Here is a 13,012-nt window from a genome sequence, read left to right as displayed (position 1 = left end):
GAAGACTGCAGTAGCTGCAAAAAATACAAAACTGAGAAAAATGGTAGATACTCCCTTGCCTTACTACTGATTTTGCAGATACTGCAAATGGGACCCCCTAAATACTCGTAGAAAGCATTGAAGAATCATTCTGAAACTGCAGTAACTTGTGTATTAATGTTTCAAGAGCCCAAGAGCTGGCGTATCTCAATTTCGAAAATTTTGCAGATACTGCACTTTTCCAATTTAGGTCAAAATTGTTTAACATTTTCTCTCTTTCATCAGCCCCTTGTTTTCCAACTGTAGCGAGAAGTGGCGGTGAGCTTTAGGTCCGGAGACTTATTGGAGTGTTCTAAATGGTTCTTTCCACCTAGAAAAATCGTACAAATGGCCCCATACTTTAATCAACCGGAAATCAAGACAAATAGATCTGCCAGGCGAGGGGGCTGAGGTCATGCATCTTGTTCCCTTTTCTCGACCAATACAATTGCAGCTGAAATCTCATGAAACTTTGACTTTCACAGTACTTTTTCGATGTATTTTTTTTATCTGGGGGAAGTTGTATTTTTTTCAAAACGTATTGAAAGCTTAATCCCATAAATGAACTCAGCACTTTACAACACAGATAAATTACTTTAAGATTAATGGTTTAATTTTTTCCAGTCTTTAGAGTTCACTGACAATTTTCACAAAGCAATACAGTGACGTAATTTTAGCGTCGGTTAAGTTTCAATAATAGTAATCCCAAAGGTGTTTATTACATGAAATATATATATACATATACAAATATATGTATATATACATATATATATATATATATAATATACGTATATATCTATATATATATATATATATATATATATATATACATATATATATATATATATATATATATATATATATATATATACATATATATATATATATATATATATATATATATGTATATAATATATATATATATATATATATATATATATCATATATATATATATATGTTATGTATATATATCTCTAATTGTTATGTAATTTTTAGCGTGTCTAGTTGGTCAGCGTTATCTAGTTAAAAGAAAGATCCCACAAAACTGAATTAAGGCAGTAGTATTTTTTTTTTACTTATAAAACTCCCAAATTACGACTTTCCATTCAGATCTTTATAGTGTAAGTTAAAATTATTTCATTATCAATAATCTTTCTTTTTACGCAGCTTCGGCGTGCGGCGACAGCAGAGGAGAGAGAGAGAGAGTTGCATCAAAGAGTGGATAAAGAACGACAAGGAATGAGTCTGGATTGAGTTCCAAGAAGCAATTAACGATGGTGGGGGACTGCGGGAAAAATTACGGAACGTCCAGACCTGTTTTTATGAAAGATTGAGAGTCAGAATACGATTGAAAATGCTAAATAATCTGCTTTCGGTGCAACACCGGCTTAAAAACTCTAATGATAAGTCAGAATACGATTGAAAATACTAAATAATCTGCTTTCGGTGCAACTTTGGCTTAACAACTCTTGGTGTCTCCAGTTGGACTGCAGTTATGAAGAAAGTACCCGCCTGATTGATCCTCAGGTATGTAGGAATTCGAGAATCCGGTTAATTTTCAGTTGATGAAACCGACTTACTTGATTTTTGCTGGAGATTGATATAAAGCGTTTAAATGGAAGGATGAATTAGGAGAGAGAGAGAGAGAGAGAGAGAGAGAGAGAGAGAGAGAGAGAGAGAGAGAGAGACTCAGATGATTTTTGCAGCTGGTTGAAATAAATTGTGGAAAGGAAAAGATGAAATACGAGAGAGAGAGAGAGAGAGAGATTCGGATGAATTTTGCTGGTGGTTGATATAAAATTCTTAAATGAAAGGTTGAAATAAGAGAGAGAGGGAGACTCGGATGATTTTCGCTGGAGATTGATATAAAGCGTTTAAATGGAAGGATGAAATACGAGAGAGAGAGAGAGACTCAGAAGATTTTTGCTGCTGGTTGAAATAAATTGGTGAAAGGAAAGGATGAAATACGAGAGAGAGAGAGAGAGAATCAGATGATTTTTGCTGGTGGCTGAAATAAATTGCTGAAAGGAAAAGTTGAAATACGAGAGAGAGAGAGATAATAATTTTATTTTTGCTGGTAATTATCAAGAATGTTTAGATAAAAGAATGAATGACGGAGAGAGAGAGAGAGAGAGAGAGAGAGAGAGAGAGAGAGAGAGAGAGAGAGAGAGAGACATACATGTTATCATTTCAATTGACAAAGACATTTTAAATCAGTTCTCCAATAATTAATTTTACAGTCCCACTGATATCGTAGATGTATAATGCTGAAACGCTCGATAACATCAGGACTTTTCATGTACAGACTAAACAAACAGAACGAAAATAAAACTAATAATTTGTTCAATATATGAAAGATTTTTAGATCCGAAAATTACATCATTAATCTATTTCTAAAAGTCCAACATGGATGTATATATACCTGTAAATTATATGATGCCTGTTCGTTATCGTTTTGCTTTCTTTGCTAAGAAACAAATTCATACAAGAGATTACGCGATGGACCATGTTTCATGGTTTATTAGAGCCTGATGAAATGAAACGTTTTCCCTCTTTGAGAAGCTAAACCCAAAATCTATTTCTTGAAATACAAATTCTTTGACTTGAAAAGTCTAGAATTTAATATCCATCTCCTTTACAAAACTCTAGTTTCTTTTAAAGGCAATTTCATCAGATAAGAAGTATAAAAACATCATAAAAACACATGCCTAAAATATCGTTTGAAATCTTCACCTGCTCCCAACTGCGTAGACGTATGCATTAAAAATCACGTCACCTTTTTTCTCTGTCTCTGTCAACTAATTGAGCGTGTCGTACCAATTTGTAAACTCCATGAATAGAAACAAGTTCGAAATCAAACGAAACGACACAATGGACCAAAGTCTAATTACCCACTGCAGGCCTCCATTGCTGGAAGAGAATTGACGAACAGAGGCTTGGTACTAGACTTGAAAAGGTCCTCTTCCTACCGGATAATGACCCCGTCGGTTGTCGTTAATTAGAGTTACAGAGTTTTACTTGTCATCAGAGGGTCACATCTTTTCGCACTGTGATGGGGGACTCAAGTTCATCATCAACTGGGACATTTTTCCCAACGAAGTCCTGGGAATTTTCGAAAGTGAGTGTCTACTTTTATCATCTTGCGATGGAATGAGAAAGACCAAGAACCAGGCATAAAACCCTGGGATGACTCTGTGTTGCTTTGCATTGAAAACGACCATTTTCTCGTTCATTAAATGTTTTCTTTCCGTTCGCGGTGCTAATTACGCTTTCGTGAGTGCATATATTTTAATAATGCATAAGCCTCTTGTACGTGTAACAACACAAAACGCAAAAAAAGTTTCTGGCTAGCATTGTTTCTCACCCAAAAATCATAGTTTATTTCAGACTCCCTTTTATAATGGCCAATGCGTTTTAGGTTTCGTTTCAATATTTCATACAAAATTCTTTAAAAATATTTTGTGTTCATTCTACATCAAATTTCTCTTGACACACATATATATGCATATATATACATATGTGTATATATGTGTATATACACACACATGCACACACACACACATATATATATATATATATACATATACATACGTATTTATTAGACAGTTTCTCTTATAGTGAAGACGCAATATAGCCAACTATACTCGACAAATATAGTGGACAATGCAGTGACATATATCTGGAGTGATGCTGACTACAGTGTTGATCGAAAAGTGGCAGAAACGACAGATAGGCAAACAGGTAAACAGAAAAGGTGTTTCGACTGTCTTGCTAACAAAACAGACCTTTACACAAGTCTCAAGTAGAGAGTGATAATAGAATGAAGTAAACGAACTAAGTATTTCTCTAAGCTGTGTCTTGTACCATCTGTAAATGGTCAATAGTCTATGTGTCTCTCTCTTCACAACTCTCTTCCAATTTTTCACCTTTCGTTTCATAGTATTTTGTATATCGCTCCTGTAGCTGCTGTCATTTCAGTTGTTTTCTGCTATTTTTACATGCTTTTATTTAACTTGACTTCTGCATCTGTCCGCCTGTCTGTCTGTTTGTCTGTTTGGTCAAAACTTGTAACTCAATTTCCAACCTGTTCCCTTCGTCTGATGGACTTGACATTGTGCATGGTTACTCAATCCCGGTGACAATACAATCTTACATGATCAGTAGGTCAGCAGTGACCTCTAGTGACCCTACAGTGACCTCTCCCAGTATCTCAGGATTTGTATGAAACTCTTTGGATTTTTCATACCTTCTTTGACTAGGTAGAATAAGTTAATAACTCTACGGATTTTTCAAACCTTCTTTGGCCTGACAGGATACCAAATTTAATTTTTTTTTTTTAGTTTAGTTGCGATCATAAATCGGTTACAATTTCTACCAAAACTAAAAGGTATAAATTAAAAAATATAATTTTTTTAAAACATGCTTTTATTAAAATGCACTGAAAAGTACAAAATCATTTTTTCAGACACACAAAAATCTTGGCATGTCTCAAAAAATTATTTTGTACTTTTTAGTGCATTGTAATAAAAGCATAAAAAAATTTATATTTTCTCATATATCTTCTACTAATATCTTTTACCATGTTGACTTTATTCTTCATTGAGGAAACAGCACTTAAATTCTGATCTGTTGCCAGAGAAATTAAGATGAGGTTCATTACAAGAAAATGACTTCTGTGATTTGGCTGTGAACATTCAATGAAGTTTTCTCTGTCCAGTTTCTTTGATGACTTGTCTTTGATTTTATCTTTTCGAAAATGGAAAGGAAAATATGTTTTTCTGTAGTGAAAAAAAAGTTTAAAGAAAAATAGTTATTGAAAAGTAGATTTTGTTCTTACTTTTACTCAGTTGAAATATTGTGTGGTTACATCGTTACAGTTTATTTTGTTTTTCTTTCAGATTCCATGCGAATAGGGGAGTACTAGCGTGTTCTTCTGAAGACGAATATTGAACGTTTGATAAACACATCCTTATCTTGTGAATTACAAGAAAGAAAATAATTACGGTAAGGCAGTAATGAGTAGTAACTGAAAATGATTACAGAGCATAGACTAGCCCTTTGTTGCACAAGCCTGCAGCCTAACCGTAGCTTCACCTAGATCAAGAATGTTCCAGATCTCACCCTATCTAACCCAACTGAACCTAACCTAAACTAACTTAACCCTGTCTAACCCAACTAACCTAACCTAAACTAACTTAACCATGCCCAACCCAACCTAACCTAACCTAAGTTAACAACATAACCCTGCTTAACCCCACCTAACCTAACCTAAACTAGTTTAACCCTGCCTAACCTCACCTAAACTAACTTAACCCTGTCTAACCCAACTGAACCCAACCTAAAGTAACTTAACCCTGTCTAACCCAACTGAACCTAACCTAAACTAACTTAACCCTGTCTAACCCAACTGAACCTAACCTAAACTAACTTAACCCTGCCTAACACAACCTAACCTAACCTAAACTAACTTAACCCTCCCTAACCCAACCTAACCTAACCTAAACTAACTTAACCCTGCCTAACCCAACCTAACCTAGCCTAAACTAACTTAACCATGCCAAACCCAACCTAACCTAACCTAAACTAACTTAACCATGCCTAAACCAACCTAACCTAACCTAAATTAACTTAACCCTGCCTAACCCAACCTAACCTAACCTAAAGTAACTTAACCATGCCTAAACCAACCTAACCTAACCTAAACTAACTTAACCATGCTAAGCCCAACCTAACCTAACCTAAATTAACAAAATCCAACCTAACCTATGCCTAGCAACCCAACCTAACCTAACCTAACCTAACCTAAACTAACTCAACCATGCCTAACCCAACCTAACCTAACCTAAACTAACTCAAGCATGCCAAACCCAACCTAATCTAACCTAAACTAACTTAACCCTGCCTAACCAACCTAACCTAACCCATTGAATGCACCTTATCTGGGGAATTCGCCAGTGGACTCCAGCCTCTGGAATTAGTTAACCAATTAAAACATAATTTTCATGTTTCAGTTAATAAAATGCCAGTAGTATAATATTATTGTAATATGCAGATATGTTTGTTTTCTGTATTCAAGTTTTAATTTCTGCCCAATATTTTCACCATTTAAAAAAAAGCATCTTGGACTTGTTTTTTGTATACAGAAAAAAGAAACAACAGCATTATGCTTTTTCCTCTTTAGGATAAATGCCAAATGATAATGTGAAATTTCCAGGCAGTTAAGGAGAGAGAGAGAGAGAGAGAGAGAGAGAGAGAGAGAGATTTTGAGATAGTACTTAATTTCATGTAAACAAAAATAATTTATGATTGGTAATTTTATTATATATATATGTATGTATATATATATATGTATATATATATATATATATATATATATATGTATATATATATATATATATAAATATATATATATATTGTTATGCATTGTTAGTGCTCAGAGGATATATATAAACTGTTGGCAGTGTTATACATTGTTATTTTGAGAGAAAGCCTAAACTGTTGGCAGTTTGTTAGGTGAAGTGGAATCATTTCACTAAAATAACAAACAGACTGCATCATTATAAACATAAGAAGAACTACATAAAAGAATATAATTAATTCAGCTGTTAATATTTTGGAGACAAAAAACAAAGAGAGATTATACTAAGTGATTAAAATGCTACTCTGAAAACGTTAAGAAAATATTATCGTAAAGAATATGAAACAAGGAAAACAAATGACTACTCAGATGCAAAGGACGAAAAAGTTTAAAAAAAAAAAAAAGACAAAAGGAAAACAAGCAAGTACCCCAGAGTCACAGATGCTCATAACAGATGTTGCGAGCAAGGGAAAAAAATATTACAGCTGAGAGTGAAACATTTTTCATTTTTCAAGATGATGAAAGAACCGTAATCCGTGTGGTTCCAAAGAGATTTTGGAAAAGGTGGTCGAATAATTCTTTTTTGGAGTTGCCTTGGTTTTCGCAAGAGAAAGTGGAAGAAACAAAAAACACATTAAAAACAGGTATATACACAGACTGTGAGAGAAGACAGTTGCAGAAGATATCTGAGAGATATTACGATTTCGTATGGTGTCTATGGGAGAAAATATCTGTAGTAATAACTAAATGAAAACGTCTTTATAGAAGTTATAGAGTAAGGAAACGAATGCCCTGGAAATAAGTAGAGAATTGTGTAAGAAAATCAGACAGTCAAAGAAAAGCTCTAGACAGAGATGTACTGAGGTGGTTATAACCAGCATAAACGCAGATGGTATCTCTATGAAGTCTATTGCAAATATTGGCAATCATCACAATGATACGGCAAATCAGTACATTTTCTCCGTTGAGTTAATTAGTGAATATCCTTCATTATACACTGGAAAGAAAGCTTCTAACTAGAAGTGCAGAGAAACAGACATAATGTGAATTAATTGCAATAAAGGAAGATAAAAAACAATAGATAAATAAATATCAAAGGAAATCAGTTGTAACTGTATCGGGACAGTGAAATGTTGGAGTATATTTTCCAGAATGGTTTCTCTCTTTCGTAAGTATAAAAACTTTTGCGGGGTGATACAATCTGTGACCTTTAATCTGTCGCTGCTATAGCTGATATACATACATACATACATACATACATACATATATACATACATTTTACATTGTTCATCACATTTCTGACATACATACATATATACATACGTATATATATATATCATATATATATATATTTTACATTGTTCCCATCATATATGTGATTGTCAGTTTAATGTAAAAATAATAGACACACAAACACATTTTATATATATATATATATATATATATATATATATATATATATATATATATATATATATATATATATAATATTACATATTATATTATATATTATTCTCACCATTAGTTCCTGACAGTCATATGAAATTGACTCTACAACCTCAAAAATAAATTAATACTTTACTCGAGAACGCATCTGCAATATTATTCCCGTCGTAATATTCATAACACTCACTTCTTCCAACTCTTGTTTTTCCTTCGTTCTTCATCGTCCTTGTTGATCTCGTCCTCGGAAACGTGATAAAAGACTCTTTCTTCTTCTCCCACGATTACGTTGTTATTGCATGGAATGGGGTCTCGGCTCAGGCAAGAAGTTGAGAGTCGGGTAATAGAGTTATGAAGTCAGGTGTTTGATTTTGCTTTTAAACATTCTCAGTTTTGCTTTCGTGAACTCTGTCGCATCGAATATAAAGTGGTTTGGTTATATCAGGGTTGTACAGTAACTGTTCAAGTGGGATGTTGGGGGTAAGCTATTGTATAGATAAGTTACATCTTATTGACATAAGTTTAAAATCTTTGTACTATTTGAAGAGGTTGTTGAGCATGAATGGAGACAAAAATGCTTGTGAGAATCATCAGGTAAATCAGTCATTGTGGAACTGTATAGCTCTGATGTCTTTGTTTAGGAAGGCAGCTCTTGAAAGTGTCAACTCAGGAGCCACTATACATTACAGATTTCTTTTCAGTCTCCTTGCACCCTTTGAAAGCTAGGTGACAAAATATCTCCATCTTGGCACTCGACAGAATTCTGTCAGTGATCGCTAGAAACTCCACTTCGAACTGATAAATGCAATAAATAGTAACGATAAAAATTAAATTCATAACCAGATTTCCCTCCATAGCGTGTCAGGCTGCGCTGAATGGTTGACAACAAATGTCTTGAAGTTAAAACTGCATTCGGTTACGTATTTTTATACATTTCAAAGCCATTTTGGCTCATGGCGTGAGTCTTTAAAGGTTTCTTCTTTAGAGCCAAGTCTTTTCATCGAAATATAAAAAGAAAAAAAATACTCAGAGACTTCAAAGCCAAAAGGGGTACACGCAAAGGTTTCCATTAACCTTTGGCATGGGTTTACCAGACTTATGTTGGGCTTTTTACTTTAGGGAAACAGTAAGAGGGTAATCTCTCTTTCTCCTCCTCGGAAGTTACATGTCATGAGACCAGGGTCTTGCTTAGATTTATCATAATATTTGGTACACGGATAAATGACGTTCATCACTGAATGAAATTGAGATTGAAATTGAGATTCTCCTCATCCCTACTTTCTCTCTCTCTCTCTCTTTCTCTCTATATATATATATATATATATATATATATATATATATATATATATATATATATATATATATATATATATATATATATATCGAATTCAGAAAACGATTCAGAAAACCATCTTTCTTTTATAAAGCAAAACGGAAGAAATATTGAAACAAAAAATGGAAAAGCACGCCTTTTTCCTTCTTAATTTCCCGATACCTACATTTGCGGCCAATAACGCAACACACACACACACACATGGCATTATGCAGTGCTATATATAAGCAATAATTACTGAGGAATTCTCAAGTCTACCTTAGCTCACAGTGCATCTGAAAGAAAACGGAGATGTTTACTCAATCATTACCCCGAGAGAGTCAGGTGAGCACGGAAACTTGGACTTCGAGCAGGTGTACCTCTAAGATACGCCATCGCCTACGTAGTTACCCCAGGCGGGAGGCGACGCCACCCAGTTGGGTAGACCTTGTCTCTCTTGTCCTTGGTGCATTTTAACGAATTGTCGCAATGCGGTTCCAACCGGTACGCAGAAGAGGCGAGCGAGAGAATCTTTGAGCGCTTAATAACCCGCCGTCGAGAGGGCTGTTCCGCAGGACTGAAACTCGCGAAATGACGCGGCGTTCATTTTCAGGTTGTAATTGGACAGCGTCGCCAGTTCTCAGGTCTCTTGAGGATCACTTTTTAATGATATGCATATCCGGGGTGTAGAACGGTGTTACGCGAAAGAGATGCTCTGTCTCTGTTAATGTGGGACGGTGCCATTTGAATATTACTGCTTTTATGGGATGTGAATAGATTATGCTCGTACACGCTGTCACGCACTTGCACGTTTCTCTCTCTCTCTCTAATTGTTTAGCTGTAATAACACAGGCTAAAAACCTTTGGCTTAATGCTGAGTACCAGAGGGCTGTCACCTTCTGGAAAAGAAGAATACCCGTCATTTTATTTCTAGTTGCTTTGTATTCAAAATCTTAACCCATGCAATTCTCACTAGAAAAAATCAAGATGGCGTGTCTTAAAAAACGAGTAAAAAATATCCTGAAGTTTCTTCGGAGCAGTCGAGTCTTCTGTACAGCGTATAATCAAGGCCACCGAAAATAGATGTATCCTTCGGTGGTCTCGGTATAATGCTGTATTACCCACGGCGCACTAAACTTTAACCACGGGCCGGTGGTGGCCTGTCCTATATCGTTGCCAGAGGCACGAGTATGGCTAACTTTAACCTTAAATAAAATAAAAACTATCGAGACTAGAGGGCTGGAATTTGGCATGTTTGATGATTGGAGGGTGGATGGTCAGCATACCAATTTGCGGCCCTCTAGCCTCAGTAGTTTTTAAGATCTGAGGGCGGACAGAAAAAAGTGTGGACGGACAGACGAAGCCGGCACAATAGTTTTCTGATGCAGAATAGCGTAGTTAATTCCAGTGAATTTGAAACACTCAATAACTAAACGTAGTAAACGGACTTCAACAACATTGATAACTGCAGTAAGCGAATAAGGGAAATTATCAGTTGGGTCCTGGAAACGAGCTTAATGAAACTTTAATGTTAATAAAATATCATATGATTATTCTCCATAAATTTTTCCCATTACTTACCAGAAATGAAAATAGTTTCCTAAGTATTAATTATTGCGAAGTTTCCGTATTCCACCAGATTATATCTCTGCTCTTATGCAATATTTTCGAAGACCTTTATCTACAGGAATCATTACTAGGCTTTCGTAATACCCCCAGCAGGATTGAATTTGATAGACAGATGACAGACAAGTGTCCAAACAGCTGATTAGTGTCGGAGTTCTTCGAACTCCTCATAATCACCAACCTTTTATGTCATCGTTTACCGTCTTGAACCGAAATCGCATCCAGCTCTCGAAGACAGGTATTGTATTCCAGACAAATCACCGCCGCACTAACTACCTGATCGAAGAAAAAAAAAATAGTTAATAACGTAGTTTCTATTACCATCTAACTCGGGAAGCCTTATTAACAACGTCAGCAAGATGAGAAGAAGAAGCCTCTGTTCTTCTCTTAAATTGGATGCGTATATTGGATGTCTGAAGAGAATTTTCTGGTCCGCAGTTAATGACGACAAAAGATTCGTCTACGCAGTTCCGGGGAAAATGGAACGTGGGAGGCTGTACTTAGAAGGTCTGGCTGTTTAGAAATAGTGATTTATCTGTCTATCTCTCTAACTATCTATCTATCTATCCATTTGTCTATCCTATCTATCTATCTATCTATCCATTTGTCTATCCTATCTATCTATCTATCTATCTATCTGTATGCGCGTGTGTATGCGTATGTGTATGGGAAGACTCCACTGCCCACCATGAGAAAGAGTAATTTACTTATATTGTCCCAATTTCCTGGTGGTGCAACCTTCGCCTCTTTTTGCTTGGTCCGTGGAACGCTCCTGACCTTTCCCCTCCGTCAGTGCACCTTGTTAGTTTTCTGTAAAAGAAAACTATCGTGCCGGTTTTGCCTGTCCGTCCGCCCCGAGATCTTAAAAACTACTGGGGTAAGATGGCTGCATACTGGCATGTTGATCATTCCCCCCTCCAATCATCAAACATACCAAACTGCAGCCCTGTAGCCTCAGTAGTTTTCATTGTATTCAAGGTTAAAGTTAGCCATAATCGTGCATCTGGCAACGATATAGGACAGGCCACCACCGTCCTGTGGTTAAAGTTTTACGGGCCGCGACTCGTACAGCTTTATATCGAGGCCACCGAAAGACAGGTCTATTTTCGGTGGCCTTGATTTTACGCTGTGCAGAAAATTCGATTGCGCAGAAGAGACTTCGGCCCATTTTTCACTTGCAATGTTTGTCATCTGGGATACTTGAACGATCAACACTTTATTCTTTTTTCCCATGCCATGTGGTGTTGCCTTTTCTTTATAGCTTTCTTGCACTGCAAAGCCGACATTGAGTTCCAATTTAAACATTGGCTTACATTGGTGAAATCGGATCTAGTTCCAGAAATGCCAAATTCGTTCGCATCCAAGGCTAGAGAGTTCATCCGGCCAAAATTTGAGTCTTTGTGTATTTCTCTCTCTCTCTGGACTCTCTATCTTTTCTCTCTCTCTTCTTCCTGAATGTCAAACCAGAAATAATTTCAGATTTTCTCTCTCTCTCTCTCTCTCTCTCTCTCTCTCTCTCTCTCTCTCTCTCTCTCTCTCTCTCTCTCTCTCTCCTTCTGTATGTCAAACCAGAAATAATTTAAGATTTTTCTTCCTCCTCCTCTCTCTCTCTCTCTCTCTCTCTCTCTCTCTCTCTCTCTCTCTCTCTCTCTCTCTCTCTCTCTGATTAAAATAGGGAGAAGCTATTGTCCTTAATGATAAATTTCTAATTTTCTTTTTCAGGAGGGGCGCGGTGTTTGAATGGAATCTTCTATCCTCGACGGATGTGATCGGTTGAGTTTGCCGTTGTAAGCCGAAGGTTCTGAAAGGTGAGAATCCAGTATGGCAGTTTCCTTATTTTATTTGTGTTTATTTTTAGTGATGAAAGCATCGAAATCTAAGACTACCGCGCATGCACTTACCTGACGAACTCAGAAAATCAGGCCAAAAACTCATCAATTCACGACTTAATTTTCCCAGACATCGACAGAAATTCAGATATTACGAGGTTTGTTTTTCCAGGGGCAAGGGTTGAAGGAGGTCTTATCCTTTATCGTTTTATTAATGAATCCTGCCGTGTTGCGCAAAGTGCAGTGCATTTAGATCAAGAATATATATATAATATATATATATATATATATATATATATATATATATATATATATATATATATATATATATATATTGCATATATATACAATATATATATATATATGTATATATATATATATATATATATATATATATATATATGTATGTATACATATACATATAT

The 13,012-nt window shown here is 35.7% G+C and overlaps 1 long non-coding RNA gene across 1 annotated transcript; it reads left to right on the top strand.

The window, feature by feature from the left end:
• Window positions 1-1,189: 1,189 nt before the first annotated feature.
• LOC136833882 (uncharacterized) lies at window positions 1,190-12,554 on the top strand. Its single transcript, XR_010851611.1, has 3 exons — window positions 1,190-1,546; window positions 4,918-5,023; window positions 12,481-12,554. It is a non-coding gene; the product is annotated as an uncharacterized lncRNA (long non-coding RNA).
• Window positions 12,555-13,012: the final 458 nt, after the last annotated feature.

Source organism: Macrobrachium rosenbergii, chromosome 52 (assembly GCF_040412425.1).
Source record: "Macrobrachium rosenbergii isolate ZJJX-2024 chromosome 52, ASM4041242v1, whole genome shotgun sequence".
Taxonomy (NCBI): domain Eukaryota; kingdom Metazoa; phylum Arthropoda; class Malacostraca; order Decapoda; family Palaemonidae; genus Macrobrachium; species Macrobrachium rosenbergii.
Note: the sequence above shows the minus strand (reverse complement) of the source record. Positions and strands in the feature narration are given on the sequence as shown.